The sequence below is a fragment of the Chenopodium album genome, chromosome 26, assembly GCF_948465745.1.
Source record: "Chenopodium album chromosome 26, dcCheAlbu1.1, whole genome shotgun sequence".
In the NCBI taxonomy this organism is placed as follows: domain Eukaryota; kingdom Viridiplantae; phylum Streptophyta; class Magnoliopsida; order Caryophyllales; family Amaranthaceae; genus Chenopodium; species Chenopodium album.
Window position 1 is genome coordinate 34586802 of NC_137859.1, and position 17029 is coordinate 34603830.

Sequence of the window (17029 nt, forward strand, 5' to 3'; positions counted from 1 at the left end):
GCATGGAATTCAGGTTATATATCTAATTTCTGTCTGTATATGAAGTTGGTATAAATGTGGTGTTACATTACATAGTATAAAATGTTTCACTGATTTTTGACATTAATTTTTATGGAATGATATAATGAGAATATTTGGACGTCAAGATCTTACCATGAGACAAAAGAAGTAACACCTGGATTTCTGCAATTTTAATGGTTGAAAACCCTTCATTTAAAATTAAAAAATTAAATTCACAAAAAAAAAAAAAAAAAAAAGAAGGAAACAAAAAATGTATATATATATAATGATTCATTCATAAGTGGGCACACCCAAGTTATCATGTTTGGGTAGATATGAATATAAATTTGGAGAAGTAAAATGTTAAAGAATAAAACAAGATTGAAAGACATACACATACATTTTCTATCTTGCTCCTTAGTGAGTGGGTTGTGAGGATATGGTTGCCTTTACAGAGAACAATTGTCTCTGATGAACATTTTGCCTGGCAATTCTGAAATTATTAGAGATTTTACAAAGTTTTACAAAGTTTGCCTGGCCCTCAAGATTCCACCAATCGCGCTCAATTAATTGATATTATAGTGACGAGTCATTCGATGTGGTTAGGGTCGATTTGAAATGGATAATATATATACTGGTTTTACAGAGGTTAATTGACTATGCAATCAATTTTGTTATAATCGAATAACAGAGTGAAAGCCACAAACTTGCATCATATTATGGCCTGGGAATATTAAAGATGTTTAATGATAGACTAAGTATTAAAAAAAGCTCTCAAGATCTCTTAGGCTTTTCCTCTTATAATTCGATAGTTATTCACCTAGGCCATTTGGGCTTAATAATGACATAGATTAGGGTACATCTATCTATACTATTGTTAATTTTTTTTTGAGGAACTATAAAATTGTTAATTAAAACTCAATTGTAATGCTTGTTATCCCACTACGTGTCTTTAACTCATTGACAAATGATGTCACACTTTAATTGGTGTAATAGTCAATTGATATTATTTTCTCATAAATAATGAATATTGCATGCTAACACTAATACTTAATTGGTTTCATGTATGACATCGTGTTCATTATAGTAGAATTTGCATAAGTAGACCATAGACAAACAATTTTCTCTATTTTGAGAGAAGAAAATGATTTTGTTAACCAAATCACCACATATGTTATTCCACATGTTAGTAACTTTTAATCACTTTATTTTCATATACAAGTATAATTTACATTAGGAAAGCAATTAACAAGTAGATCCCACAATGAAAATCAAAGACTTGTCATAACAGGAGAGGAAAAGCAAAGAAAAACGTGTAGAAAATAGCTTAGGGACCTACTTTTATTAATTTGTAATTGTAACTCATGTGAATGTCAATATGAATTACAGTAAATTCCAAGCATATTACGATGCAAGTTACTATGAGTATCTAGTAAGCATGACTCGAGTATATACCTATACTAAACCAGAATTTTTTTCAGAGAGTTTTCCCTTCTAAACTCTACATTTTCTTTTAGATTTTTACGGCATTATTATTTTGTTTAGGAACTTAATTATTTAATTAATTATTGATATGGTTGACTTTTGAGTTATATTATTTTTCTAGAAACTTCTATATTTGAATTTCAATTACCATTAATTTAATTTTAAAATAGAGCATTATCTAGTGAGGTATAATCATCAATCAATCAATCAATACTAAAAGACACACCAGTAATGACACATGTCAATTTCTGGTGTGTCCTTAGTATATTATTTTTAATAATTAATTACTTAATTTTATTTAAGGAAGTTATTTAAAAAATAAAAAGGTTTGTTTTTTTCAACTATATAATTGAGCAATAATATTTACCATTCTTGTGTTGATAAAAAATTAATTACGGAATAATAAAAAATATATATAATATTTTTCAGGAAGATGTAATTTTAGTGAAATATTTTGTAAGAATATGATCTTGATAAAATATTCCATGTTACTTTGGTTTTGTTCAAGATAATTTAAACAATTTTATATTTTATGCAATAAATAAATTAATTAGTCAGAAGAAATTGTGGGGTAATTAAAATAATCGTGCATGGCACAGGATCTGACCTAGTTTTGAACCTAAACCTCACACACACTTTTGTTTGGCAAAATTAAAAGTTGTGTAATGTCAATAAATGTTAACCAAGGGCCTGTTCACATTTACGTACTGAACTGAACTGATTGAAATTGGCTGAACTGAACTGATTGGAGCTGAAATGAATAGTTTATGAGAGAGAGAAATTAAGAGCTGAACTGAACTAAACTGATCATTGGAGTTGAACTAAACTGAATTGAACTGATTGGAGTTGAACTAAAGTGAACGGAATTGAACTGAACTGACTGAACTGAACTAAAACTAAGTAAATGTGAACAGACCCTAACTTAATTAACTAAGTCTTGAATGTTTTCCTTTTCAATATTCGCCACTCCTAGACTAAATAATACAGTACTTCGTAATAAAACAGAAGGGGCCTGAATGCCTGACTGGTTTGTACAAATAAAATTACGTGTAATGTGTAATAATAGATAATATGTATATCATTTTAGTACATGCAACTGTATTAAAAAGATGTCAAGTGAAAATAAAATTTACTAATTTTAGACTTTTAGTACATACATCGATCAGTATATAGTACCAAAATTTCACCAAAAAATAAAAATAAAAATAATAATAATAAAAAAAAATCAGTATAGTACCAGTTGTCTACTTGCCAAGAGAATTATACGGAGTAGTACATTGTACATAACTTTAATTTCTGCTCGTACTAATAATCTTCGTTCCAAACTAATTTAAGACTTTCTTCAAGTCTATAAATGAATAAACAACAACCAAGTCACCATTGGAATCTAACATTGGTTTGTACGTGCACAAATTAGTTATCGAATCTCAAATAAATGTTGATCAGATTCTTGATATACAAACTCAAAAATTATTAGCATCAAGGTCACATAAAGTCTTTTGTAACGATTGAATTTTATGTAAGTAATCTTCTATAAAGATCTGTTGAGCTTGACACTTTTTTTTAAAATCCTTTTATATCGAATACTTCATCTATCTTACAATATAATATTCATTTTTAGACGGTCAATTTTTAAGTTCGTTGTCTACTTTCAAAACCCTTGACCCTAAATTGTCATTAATAGTCTTGACACAAAATCCTTGACCCTAAATTGTCATTAATAGTCAACTTTGAAAACCTTGGACACAAAATTATAGCTTTGTGAAACTTTTATTCACATCGGTAAAGGCTACACATACAATTGTTATATGTGGTCCCTACATACAATTTTAATTTGTCATGTTTTTTATTGGCTGGGATAATTGGCCCAAGTTCCATTAAATTCAATTTATATTTGACTCCTAATTTTCTCTCCTTTCTTAATGTTGTGTCAAATTTCTAATGGTGTTGTATGTTGGGACTACATACAATGGTTACACCAGCTGAAATATGTATGATACAAATGTGAGTTATTGTTATCTTAGTTTTAATGTGTAGTTTTATCATCAACTTTTTTTTATAAATATTTAATTAAAGATATTAATGATTACATGTATTTCTTAAACATTGTACAATATGAAACGCACTATATCAAATGTACCTCTTTTAATGTTTTAAATATTTCTCATGTATGTAGAGCCGGAAATATAGTACTCCTGCAGTCCACCTTGTAGCAAGATGGGATACTCGTAATTGCTTAGAGCTTATTTGTATTGACTCTATTCCACAAGGTGCTTTAGCTTAGGCGGAGTTTGATTTGGAATAAAATTCCTGCTAAAGTTTTCCGAAAAAAAAAACACTAAGGGCCTGTTCTCTTCAGATTATTTTCAGTTCATTCTAGTTCAGTTTTTAATTTCCTTCTCTCATAAAATATTCAGTTTAGTTCAGTTCAGTTCAGCTCCAATAAGTTCAGTTCAGTTTAATTCAGTCAATCAAAACAAGCCTTAAATGACTATAATAGTAAGTTATAGAGAGAGATCGAGTTAAAAAGAATTATTTTTTCTAATATAGGTTAATCAATCATACAAAATCAGCTCCATAATCGAGATATAACTGTGGATCAAAATCGGCTGAATCGGCTCCACTTTCAACATCCGAACTAAAAGATTCTCATCTGAACGGCGAAGCTTCTAAACCATGTGCAATTTAAAATTTTCAGTTAATGCATTTCCTAATTTAATTAATTAATCAATGTGCTAATGTTGCTAAAATAGTCAACAAGTTGAGTTAGGCTACATATAATCCTCTAATATAATTTGTGTACATGTTCTTATTTTCATCTGTCTGTATCTAACTATCTTTATTAAAATGTTTAATCATTAGCAATTAAACATTATATTAAGATACATATGGGTATGAATTAGTAATGTGATAGATATTATTTTCTAGATAATATTTGTCGGATATATTTGTATATATTTTGTATAATATCTATCATAATGTAATTAGTGTATTGCTTTAGTTGCGCAAATTACTAAGTTGGTGTCAATATAATTGACCACTACACATGGTGCCATCAATAATTTCATGTGATTTGAACCTTTTAAATAAAGTTTATATTGGTATATATGTGGTTCTGAAATTTAATTATGTGTTATGTGAGTTAGGAACTTAGGATTAAATCATCACATACACAAGGTAATTACTATGCATTAGACAGAGGGAAATAAATGTAGTCCCCAAAAAACCTAAGCTATATAATTACTCCGTACTATTGTTTAGCGTTCCTACAAACATTACTCTGTATTAATCATATTGCGATATTATATGAATTTAACAAATATAACGTATAACAATGCATGCATAATTGCATATACATCTTTTAAGGTTAGGAAAAAAGACCTTGCTACATCAACACATGCATCTATATCTGTCTCTCATAGGATAATTTACAATTTTTTTAAAAAAAAGAAAACCGAAAAAGTAAAAGTGAGTTTTTCTACACGAATCAACCATAACAGGCTGAGTAAAATCTTCATTCCCTTCATTAGCTATGACTGTATGTACTCCTTTGAGTGAATTTTGGCTAAAGGAAGGATTAACCGTTTTGAATTCACCCAATATAATGTTGATCAATGACCACACTAAGGATTAGCCGTTTTGATTTCACCCAATATACAATATACGGAGTACTTATTACTTACTCCGGTAATTGATGTATATATATTAAGTCAATTTGATGTAATTAGTTTTACTCATATTTACATCAATTATTCACTAGAACTCTATACAAGCCTCGCTCGCATATTACACATGAAAGTTATTGCAACATTATTTTTTTTCTCTCTAGCTAGTAGCTAGGTATGGGAAAAGGTGTTTTTCAACCAGAAAAACTAAATGCAGATTAATTAAAACGGCCCAAATTTCTTGTCATATTAATTTGTTCTAGCTGTTTCATTTAAATGCATGTGTACATTAAAGTGTGAATATTATTCAAACTCTCATTTAATAAAACTCAGAAATATTGTAACATCACAAGGACTCACCAAAAGATTTGTTAACTTTTAAAGGAAATTAAAAGAAAGAAATATATAGACCACTTCCAATGCAGGCTAATACTGTAGTAATTACTTATTTTCCAAAATTAAATAATTTACTCACATTTATGATCTCTCTACCATGCTTACTTCAATTTCCTCCTTCATGTGATAATTGAAGGTGACAACACTGCTACATACATTTTATGAGTGTGCAATAATCTATACATGCGTGCTAGCTAAATTATTTCATTAATTTTAGTGTGCACGTACCCTTTCATTGATTTTATATATGAAGTGTCGAAGTAATATTTTAATTACGAGTAGCTTAGTTAAGGACTTTAAGAGTTGAAATCGAGTCCTTTTTATAATCTTAGCCTCTTAGGTAGTGATGGAACATTAAGGTGCATGGGATGTTGGCTGATACCCAAATATGAATAATATATACTATGTATATTATGTACGCCGTATTCTTTCTCAATACTAGTTAACTAAACAATTTCATCAATTTTCTATAAGTAGTAAGTTCTCGAGAAAGTTCAACTTCCAAAGATGCCCATAAACATAGAATTTCAAGAAGAAATGTTGTATCAATATTATAGTGTGATAAGTGATGTTGTATTGTGCAAAAGGCCAAAAGCTCATACATTATGTTAAAATTAAAATTTTAGAAGAATCATGGCTTAGGGTCTATTCACTTCAGCTTAATTTCAGTTCAGCTCAGCTCCAATCAGTTCAATCCAGTTCAGCTCCAATCAGTTCATCAGCTCCTTATTTCCTTCTCTCATAAAATATTCATTTCAGCTCTATTCAGTTCAGTTTAATTCAGTTCCAATCAGTTCTGTTCAGTTCAATTTAGCTCCAATCAGTTCAATTCAGTAAATATGAACAGACCCTTAGTTATTCCATGAATGTATGATTATGGAAATGATTTTTGATCATCCCTGATCCCTTCTAGTTAGAGAAGCTAGGTAATGGAAACATCCATTGTGATGCAAATTAATCAGTACAATATGTAGTATTAATATAATATTATTTAATTAATACTCGTATTTGTATTTATGCTTACTTAAACGATACGTACTCATATCACTATTACTAATTAAAAAGAAAATTTTAGACATTATTTACGCTTCTTATACATACATACATAGCCCGTATATAGCATTTTCCTTATTATTATTGTGATTATTAAACAAACTTGTATTGCAACGGTGACAATTATACACTATTAGTACAACGACTGATATGTGATTTTATTTGTGTTATGTATACGTAATTTATTAGAGTACCATTAAACTGTACAGAAGAATAATAACATATCAAAATTTGAAATTGTAGATGATTCATCAAATTCTAAAAAAAACCCGAAAAATATTGAATAGGGATTGTACTCGTAGTCTCGTACTATATTCAGACAAACAAACTGCAGGTTTATATATGTCAAAATGCCTCTGGAAAACAAATCATGTTTTGTGTTTGGCTGGGCAAATTGCGTCCAATAGCTTGGTAATTAGAGATATATTAGAAAAGCTCATAAATCAAAGTATTTACAAAATATTAATTAATAATCTCATTTACCCAATAGTTTAACACTTCAAATTACGGAAATTATATTGAAAGAGAACTTCTTTTCCAAGAAAAAATAGAAGTAATCACAGCATTAATTACTCTCCGTGAAGCAAGGTCCAAGAAGTGCCCTCGTCATCTATTTCAAGGCCATGTTTTTGTCACTTCAAGCATGGGGCATGCCTTTGTTTTCAAAATTCTGATCGCGCTATTTCTTTGGGGTAAAGAGTGACGGAGTGTAATTAAATGAAGTAGACGGGATTGAATGATCTCAAATCTTAGATACCACAGTAAAACTTTATCCAAATAAATTAGTTGGCATCTACAAATCACACATTTTCATATTAGTGTCATTGCACTAGAACAATGGAGGTTAAAAGATACGAAAATTTTCTTAAGTACTCCGAATTTGTTCAAATAAAACAAAAAAATCCCTAAAAATGAAGGTGATTTTAGTTGAAAATATATTTTATTCCCTTTGTGAATCACTTTTATTATTTATGCTTTGAATTTCATGGTTTCCAATGCTCATATTTTACCATGTATATTCTACATGATATGAGTAAAAATTATGAAATATTTTGTATGATATTTTGAAAATACATTTCATTTCGTATTTAACAAAATCACACGTGATATGTTTTTAATATTTAGAATACAAAGGAGTAGTAAATTTTGACAGTTAAGTTTCAAAAAAATTGACAATAAAAGTTAAATGGAAAAAATTTGAAGTGACCAAGGGAATATCATTTTTGAGTTTTTTGACAGAGAAAATACCATGACTCTCAATGAATTCATGATACTACGTATGGTTTTTAAGCGAGCATTGGATCACGTAAGTTGGGCCAGCCTGTCAACAAAGCTTAAAGACCCATTCTGAAATCAGGAACTAAGGCCCACTGCATTGTTCCCAGTAAATTACTAAATTTTCTTCACTTGGTTTTTTTGAAGTGAAATATTTCTTTTTTTGACAAGAAAATTAACTATTTATGCAATCAGTGAGTTTTGTGTGCGGTTGACCATATTATGTGAGTGTTTTTTTGGTGTTTAGAGAGCCACAAGGGCGGTGGTGAGAATCGATCCCAATATCTCCTGGAACTGGAAGGGAAGCTCTAACCACTTGAGCTATCCCTCACTCTCATACCATGTGAGTATGTGATCGCTTGTGATTGTTGTAAATGAACAAAGTAACCCCTATAACACTAGCGAGGTAACCGAGTAACCACTACTAGGGGTGAACATGGGTCGAGTACCCGTACCATTAACACTATAGGTTCAGGTACCCGATAACCAATAACACTAAATATAATATCCATTTACTGAACTGATAAGTTCGGGTACCCGAATTTTCGGATCGGTTATCGGTACCCAATATGTTATCCAATAATGAAAATTTAGACTTTATAATCTAGTTCTTATGATATCATTCAACACTAATTAACAATAATACTACATGATCAACCAATTTACTGTTAATATTACTAATTATTTAAATTATGAAGTGATTATGAAGTAGAGTAAGAGTTTAGTTTTGGATAAATTGATTTAAGTACGGAAAAAATGAAAAAATTGCTTATTGAATCAGATCGGGTGACCGTTAATTTTAAAATGATACCCAATAACCATACCCGATAACAAATTATCGGATCCGGTACCGAAGTTGTTATGGTTATCGAAACGGGTACCCTAATTTTTGGTTTGGTTACGGTTCGAGTTTTCGAATAATTTTGCTCAGCAATGTCCCCTACAACATTAATGAAATAATAATCGTTATAATGGCTGACCTCACACATGGTATGCCGAGCCACTTATATATAAGAATTTATGTTCTACTACCTTGTCTTGTTTTAATTAATTTTCTTAAAAAAACAATATAACTTTAAGGGATAAAAATCAAGCTTTAATCTTTTCCCTTCAAAAATTCTTAGATACAATTTTCACTTATTTTAGATATATAAGAAGTTCAAATAACTTACATAAGGGCTACTATGTATTAAATTCAGAGATTTTTTTTTTCTTTTTTAATATTTTGAGGGGAATGTTGAGAGGGAGTATTATTGTCGTCGATGGTAGAGAAACTACGTGTATATTGTATGTATGAATCAATGAATCATGTACGTCGTATACTCGTATGTGTATAAGCGAATTCAACTCTATTTGACAACAATCAATGCAAACTCTATTTGAGAACAATCAATGCAAACAAGTATCCCGATTATTATGGGTTTCGGGTTTACCATTAATGTTGATGAATTGAAATTGAATTGTATTTTTTTTTTACACCAAAATTGAATTGAATTATTGTTCTAACGTACAAGCAAATATTATACACGACCTTTCTTGTCAAATTTTATGGCTTGTAGCCGAAAGCACTGCCACTTCTTCAATGCAAGCTAAGTGTAACTAAATTGAAGCAACTTATATTATTGAGCATTTACTGCTAAACCCATAATAGCCTAACCCCTTACATTATATTGAAGCATTTAACATGATTATCTTTACATGCATATATGATATCAGAATTTTTGAGCCTCAAGTATTCCCGAGTCTAATAAACTTAAACTGTATATGTAGTTGGTTCCAAGTAAAATTGAGATCTATTAGTACGAGTACTAAATAAGGCCTAATTTTAATTGTACTAAAACAATTAAAGTTTACCGTATATCTAAACACAATTTAGTACAAGCAAAGGTCTTATTCTGTATAATAAGACGCGTTACTTGAGATTGACTAATTTAAGAACTTCGCACAATGTTCATGCAAAAAATTCAAAGAAATTTGTCAACATTTCTATGAACAAGACAAAGTTAACATGAATGTGAAACAAAATCTTGAGCATAATTTACTGTATATATATCTGTATTTCTATCATATCTCATCTTCATTAAATTGATTTACATGATTGATAGACGTACCAATGTACCATATATATGTTATGTTTGACATAGCAATTTAAGTACGAACAATGGCAATGCATTTTGGCAGCGAATAATTACTATAATATAGTGCCTACAATTGAATGTTGTTGCAGCAAGTTCAGGATTCTGAGTGTATGAATTTTAGCCTATTTGACGGGGTAGCTTCAATGTCTGCAAATTGATTATTATTATTCATTACTAATTTACTGGCTACCTCAACTATAATTTTCATATATTTTTTTAAATTTTTTTTTTTTTTTTTTTTGATTGAAAAATATGAAGCATGTATCCCTTCAAAACTCCAAAAGCCTCAAAATATTTTAGGTTGGGTCAAGTCGGGTCATTGGATCATGGATTGCGCCTAATCGGGTCATTGGATCATGGGTTGCGTCAAGCCCGGTCATTTGGTCAAACCTGATTAAGGCTGGTAAAACCGTAAAATCGGATGTAGTTCGAGTTTGTGTTGGTTCAATGTTGTCAAGTTTTGTACACATAAGACTTTGTTGTACATCTAAACTAGATTTCAATGCAAATACTTCAACTCTTATGTGGCACAACTAATTACCTTTCAACAACTTTTTTTTTTTTTAAACATACGATCATGCTAGTCACAAAACATCTTCTATTTGATCTTTGCAAGATAAAGGATGATAAAATTCCCGGTATTTTGAATTTATAGCGAGTTTAATTGATACCATAAACACTGAAACACTAATGTAATTCCGCCCTAGCTTCCACAAGAGAGTATCCTACTCCGTATTGGATTTTCACAGATGACAAACTAACCAAAGTGACAAACTAAAATGGTTTCAATGTTTAGTCTGAAACGAACCGTATCATTTATTTACTTGCTAAAACTTAAGATCAGAAATTGAATTGGTTCATTAATGTTTCTCAGATATATATGGCTCTATATATGATAACCTACTCCAAAAAAACCCCAATCCTTTCATATTAATGAATGAAGTGTATATGTGAACTCAATTAATATGAGGTAAGCTACCAGTACTTAGGTTCCCCTCGACCTCTATAGATAGACTGCATGCAATGATGTATATACAAAGTACATGTTTTTATTATTATGATTTGAGTAAATGTATGTATTAAACTCTACTGTAGATCAAATTAATGAAGGTTTATTTATTAAGTTGTGCTGAATTAAATTAAAATTGTTTCTCAATTACTAATGAGATACATGCAATGCAAAGTCACAACAAATTTCTTTTAACACTTTAAATCTTTTGAAAAGATAACTAAATATTGGCGCAACTAATATTTTGTACTAGTATATGGTTGTAACTTGTAAGTGATACTCTAGATACTTGTCGTGTATGTTGAAATGTTTGAAAGCACTAACAAACACGATCAAAGGCCAAGCAAATATTACTTTGCATAAGTCAAATACAGAATGCAACTTATTTTATTCTGCTTTGTCATGTCAGGCCGTGTCATGTTGTGGTTTTTCATGTTGGGCCATGCGGCCATACCGTTTCATGGCTGATCTGATCCAATGCCATTTTTTTGCACAATCCTTAGCTTCCCAAACCCCAAAGTAGACTCAAATTGCTTGTACACTTTTAGAGTCTCCACAACTTTATCTACATTCACATATTTTCCCCAGCCAAATGCTCTACCTTTGTCTCACAAAAATGGTTACAATACATTTGTTTTTTCAAGGTTTTAAATTTTTAATGCATTAATTTGAATGCTATTAATTAATACCTTTACTTAAGCATTAGTATTATAGTATATATTACTCGTATAAATAATCATTGATGTTATCAATATAGTCTTCAGTTTTTTAAAAATCATACATTGTCACTGAGTTTAATTTTTTGAGAGATCAATTATTTAGTAAGATTAGGATTCTTAGGATTAACAAGTTTGCAATCAATAAAGATATACATCATGATATAATTAACAAGTTTCCACTATTCGACTCGAACAATCCAGCTGGCCTGGCTAGCTCCTATCTAATCCACCATGATAGTGGAATTCATCAGGCAACAAAACATTATTATTCCACAACTTAAAAACAGTCCTGCCTTCAAATAACACTTTTATGCAATATCTTTTATGGGCCAAATTGTCAGATTGGTTTATAAAAAGGGTGTATGCTGAAATGTGTAAAAATTTGTCTCTATTGACATTTTGTTATCGAGTATGTACTACGTATTTCCCGTTTCAATATAAGTGCATCATTTTAACTTTCACAATACTTATTTGCTCTATATGACCATGATGACCATCTTTTTCTACCTACATATGTAAACAAATACTCTGTGTCATCTTATAAATGGCCTAAAAGTTATTGGTTTCTCAATAATATATAACTTCAAAGCACCAAATTTTTATAACTTTTATTAATGTGATTTTTTACAAGAGATTAATTATAGACATTCATAGTCAAAGTTATGTATTGACAAACATAAAAGTCAAAATGGTGCAATTATTTTGAAATGGAGGAAGTACAAAACATTCACGCTATCACAATGAACATTATCGAAACTAACTAAGCTCAACAATAACAATGTTTTAGACTAGGTCACTAGGAATCTCACATTAAGGGCAAGGCTCAACAACTCCTTAAAAAAAAAAAAAAAAAAAAAAAAAAAAAAAAAAAAAAAAAAAAAAAAATACTCATAAAAACAGAGGGAGTTGTGACAATATCTTAAGCAATCTATAAAATTGATATATGGTTATATGATGAGCTATGAAGTGTGTATTTTTTTACAAACAAGGTCTTGCAGTTACTGCAATAAACTTCAATATTGTACTTCACTGGCAAAACAATGCACAAATTTTTTTTCCTGAAAAACATGCATGACCTCAACCAATGTAAAATTGCTTTGCCAACTTTTTTGCAGTAAAAGAGCCATGAATTGTACAAAAGATGTAACGTTGACGATCTGTACTACTTGAGTCACAAATGAACAAAAGATGTAACGTTGAGTCGTTGATGATCTCTAATCTCTACAAATTACCTTTGGTTTCGGTTTTTCCGACTTGATATGTCCTTATTCAAGCTAATTGAATTTTACTTATTTGAATGAAGAAATCAACCCTTAGATTATCTAAGCTTTCAATTACGGAGTAATAATTATTACTTTCAAAAATTTGTAAACAAATCATGGTTTTTTTTAAAAAAAAAAAATTAAAGAAATATTTATGAATTGGAAAAAAAAAAAATCATGTTTATTTATGTTTAAACAAGAGTAACATGGAGAAGTCAAGAAAACATACATTGAGATGGGTAACAAAAACCCATTTTTAATTAAATGTTGAGTTATTGTTGCAAATTATTACTTCTATATGTCATTGAAAAAGTTGTCTAGTAAATATACTTGTTAGTTGCACATAATTAGAAATGACATCTTATTCAGTATGATCGATAGCCATTAGCCAAATGTCATGTTAAGCCTGTCTAGCCGCGAGGCAGCACTTTGACAGGCAACATATACTAGTATATCACATTATCAATGGTACGTAGTTATTGAACTAAATTAAACTATCTAATAATTTTTTCTAATTTTTAAGACATTGTTAAAATTTAGTGTTATTATTATTACTACTAATTTTTCTTTAATTCAACGGTAAAAACGTGAAAACAAGGCTAATTACACTAATATCTTTATTTGCACAAAGAATCATTTAGCTAGGAGATGATCGATAATAACTTCCACCTAACGATCAAAGGTTTGAGGTTTGATTCTCATCGCCTTACTTCAATCCCCGATAATACCTCGAGATTAAATGTTATTATAAGATAACTGGCATTATTGTTCGATATGTTTTTCTTTACTTTGGATTCAGATTGGGATAATCTCCTTCAACTTCAATTCATATACGTAGTTATACATACTCTATTGTACCTTCCAGAGCAGTTGCTCTGTTCTTCTTTGATATGTTTTTCTTTTGAGCTGATCTGCTTTGTTTTGCTGAAATATGCTCTATTGAGCCTTACTCTGCTCTGCTTACTCAGTCTCCTCTACTCTGCTAAGTGCTGAAATATGCTTTGTTGTGCTTTTTCAGAAGCTCAGAAGAACAGGGTCTACCAAATTATAACTAAATAAAGAAGAGATTTTTACATACACCTAAATATACTTAGAAAAAAGTGCACCTGGGTGTCTTGTGTCTATAAGACTTGCAAGTATCAATATCTATAAGATCTTGTTCTCCTGATAAAGGGAAAAAAAACACAGCATCAACTTGGGGTTGATAGACTACACACTTTACTTATGAAAAAGAAGCTTTTTAAAACTATTGATAGAAAATGACCAATTGGGTTAGAGCGTGCATTACCACAAGACTTAAGCAATGATAGTTTTTAACTTTTCTTATACAAGTATTCAACTCTTTGATTATCTGACATATTTTACTGGCATCTTAATATCATTGCACACAGCAATCTAATGGCAAGCACTGGAGCTCGATCGATATAACAGCTTAGGGCATGTTTCTTTCAATAAGTGGTAATCACAAACTATATTAACTTTTCAGCTACTTTTTGTATAATTTTTCTCTTAACAGTATAAAGTGTAAATACAAATGGGCATATTGTGTCTATCGAACTTGTTAGTTATCCTAATTGACATAATCTGAATAAATAAATATTGTTTTGTAAAGTTGTCATTTACATAATTTGAGACATTGAGTAGAATTAACTCTATCCCATTCAATAATAACATACGTATGTTGCTTACAATACCTACAATCGTTTTTTTTAGTAAGATTTGTTGTCTTTATATTATACCATAGGGATAGAGTTACACAGACGCTATTCCCGTACAATTGTGATAGAGATTGAGTTACGTAGACGCTATTCAATTCCCATACAATTATGAATCATCTACTTCGTAATCCATACTATTTTTAAGAATATAAACGCTGATTAAATTCAAACTATTCCAAACATTAATTTAAATATGAAATACCACCTACCCAAATAAATCCATGCACAAAAATACTCTTCTCAACTTTAACAAAACATGGATGATTCTTATGATTTATATTAATTGTCATTTAAAATATCAATTCCCTATTACTCTAGCTTGATGTTGGTGTATATATGTGCAAGTATTGTCGTTTGTCGTTTTCGATCAATTAACAAAAATTACTTATACTTTCAAATAAATCACGGTATATATAGCTAATATGAAATGGAGGGATTGAGTTTTTAATTAAATGACGGTACATATAGTTAATAGCTAATATGAAATGGAGGGATTGAGTTTTTAATTAAATGACGGTACATATAGTTAATATGAAATGGAGAGATCGAGTTCAATCACTATATATTTCAAATTTCAATAGAGACAAGCAAAATATAAAAATTGTGGTGCACTTGTACTTGTGTCCTTAAAGACCCTACAACATTGACTATAGATTGAAACCTCATTAACTGACTTATCACCAAGTTATCTCCATCCAAATGCAACATGCATACATGACATCCTCATTAATTGGAATTTATGGTTTCTACTTCTAATGCAAGTTATGCAACATTTGGTGAACGAAATCCCAGATATCTGTAACTTTTTATTTAAGAATTTATTACTTCTGAGCCTTAATTTACTCTTTTCTAGCTTATTAAACGAGTAATTTACAACAATTTACAATTAAATTACTGTATATCCAATGTTTGTATTTACATACCCTTTTGTTTTCAAGGGGAGAAAGTAAACAATTACCGTTTTCAGTTCTTTAGCAATGAGCTACTGAAATTTAGACTATAAACTAAGGGCTTCTTTGATTCTTATGGTTTTTAGTCTAATTTATTTATTGATTTTTAACTTATTATCACCTAGTCAAATATAAATGGTAAAGCATTCATATTATTAAGTCATCTTTACATTTTAAAGTATTGTATGGGTAAGCCATTAGGCACATTATCTATTAATACTCTATATGATTTTGATCTCACAAAGTACAACCAATTAAAAAAACGCCATTTTTTTCATATCTCATCTATCATGACGTACAATATAGTCATTTTTTAAGGAACAATACGGAGTAGTCATATTTGACACATGCATGAATGATGCATCACACGAGCTGAGATTAAGAACAACTCCGTAGTCTCTTTTTTTTTTTTTTTTTTGGAGGGAACAACAAACGGAGTGGCCATATTTGACACACACATGAATGATGCATCACACGAGATTAAGAACAACTCCATAGTCCATAGTTTATAGTAATACTAAAGAAAGTACCATTGTATTAAGTTCTTCATTCATCACAACTGACAAAGAAATAAAAACATTAAGCCAACCTAGGGTTTTAAATTTTAATCCAATTGTTTCACAAAATTAAGACACTAGGAGCTGAAAATAATCATAACATTAGACAACTAGTAAGAAATTCTAGGGAGAAGAGCAAAGTTTGAAATAAGCAAAAATAAAATTAAATGAGCATTAAAACGAGCTCAATTGAAGCAGACCATTATCATAGCACTTCTTTCAATTGAATATTGATACTTCTCCTATGTAAACTCCACAAAACTACAATAATTATTCTGTTCCAATTTCCAAATCCCTATGTCTTTATTTCATCAAATTTATGTTATAAGTCTTCTTATAACTATACTTTAACCTTCTGCTTTTTTTTGGCTTTATTATTACTCAAGGCTCCAACTTATTTTTTTATTTAATGATTAAATAAAGATAAAATCTCAAGGCTCTTTGGGGACCCATAGCCTATCTTTTGGAAAAGTATTTTTATTTTATTTTTTGTATTTAGAAAAGGTTATGTAAAAGAGAATGTAATACCACTTTTGACCAAAAATCAGTGAACCATTTTATAAAGATTTTATCAAGGACCTACAAATATTGAAATACTACAAAGAAGATACACTTGTCTCTTCCAAGGATTGCACTTACACATACAATGGAAATTAAAATGTGATAATGTAAAAAATAAATAGCAACATAAAAAATTAATACAATTAAAATAAAATAAAAATGGTGAAAAAAAGACAAATTATGGATTTGAGTATAGTACGTTTAAATGATACACCTGAAAATGGGAGATTACAAATCCCAA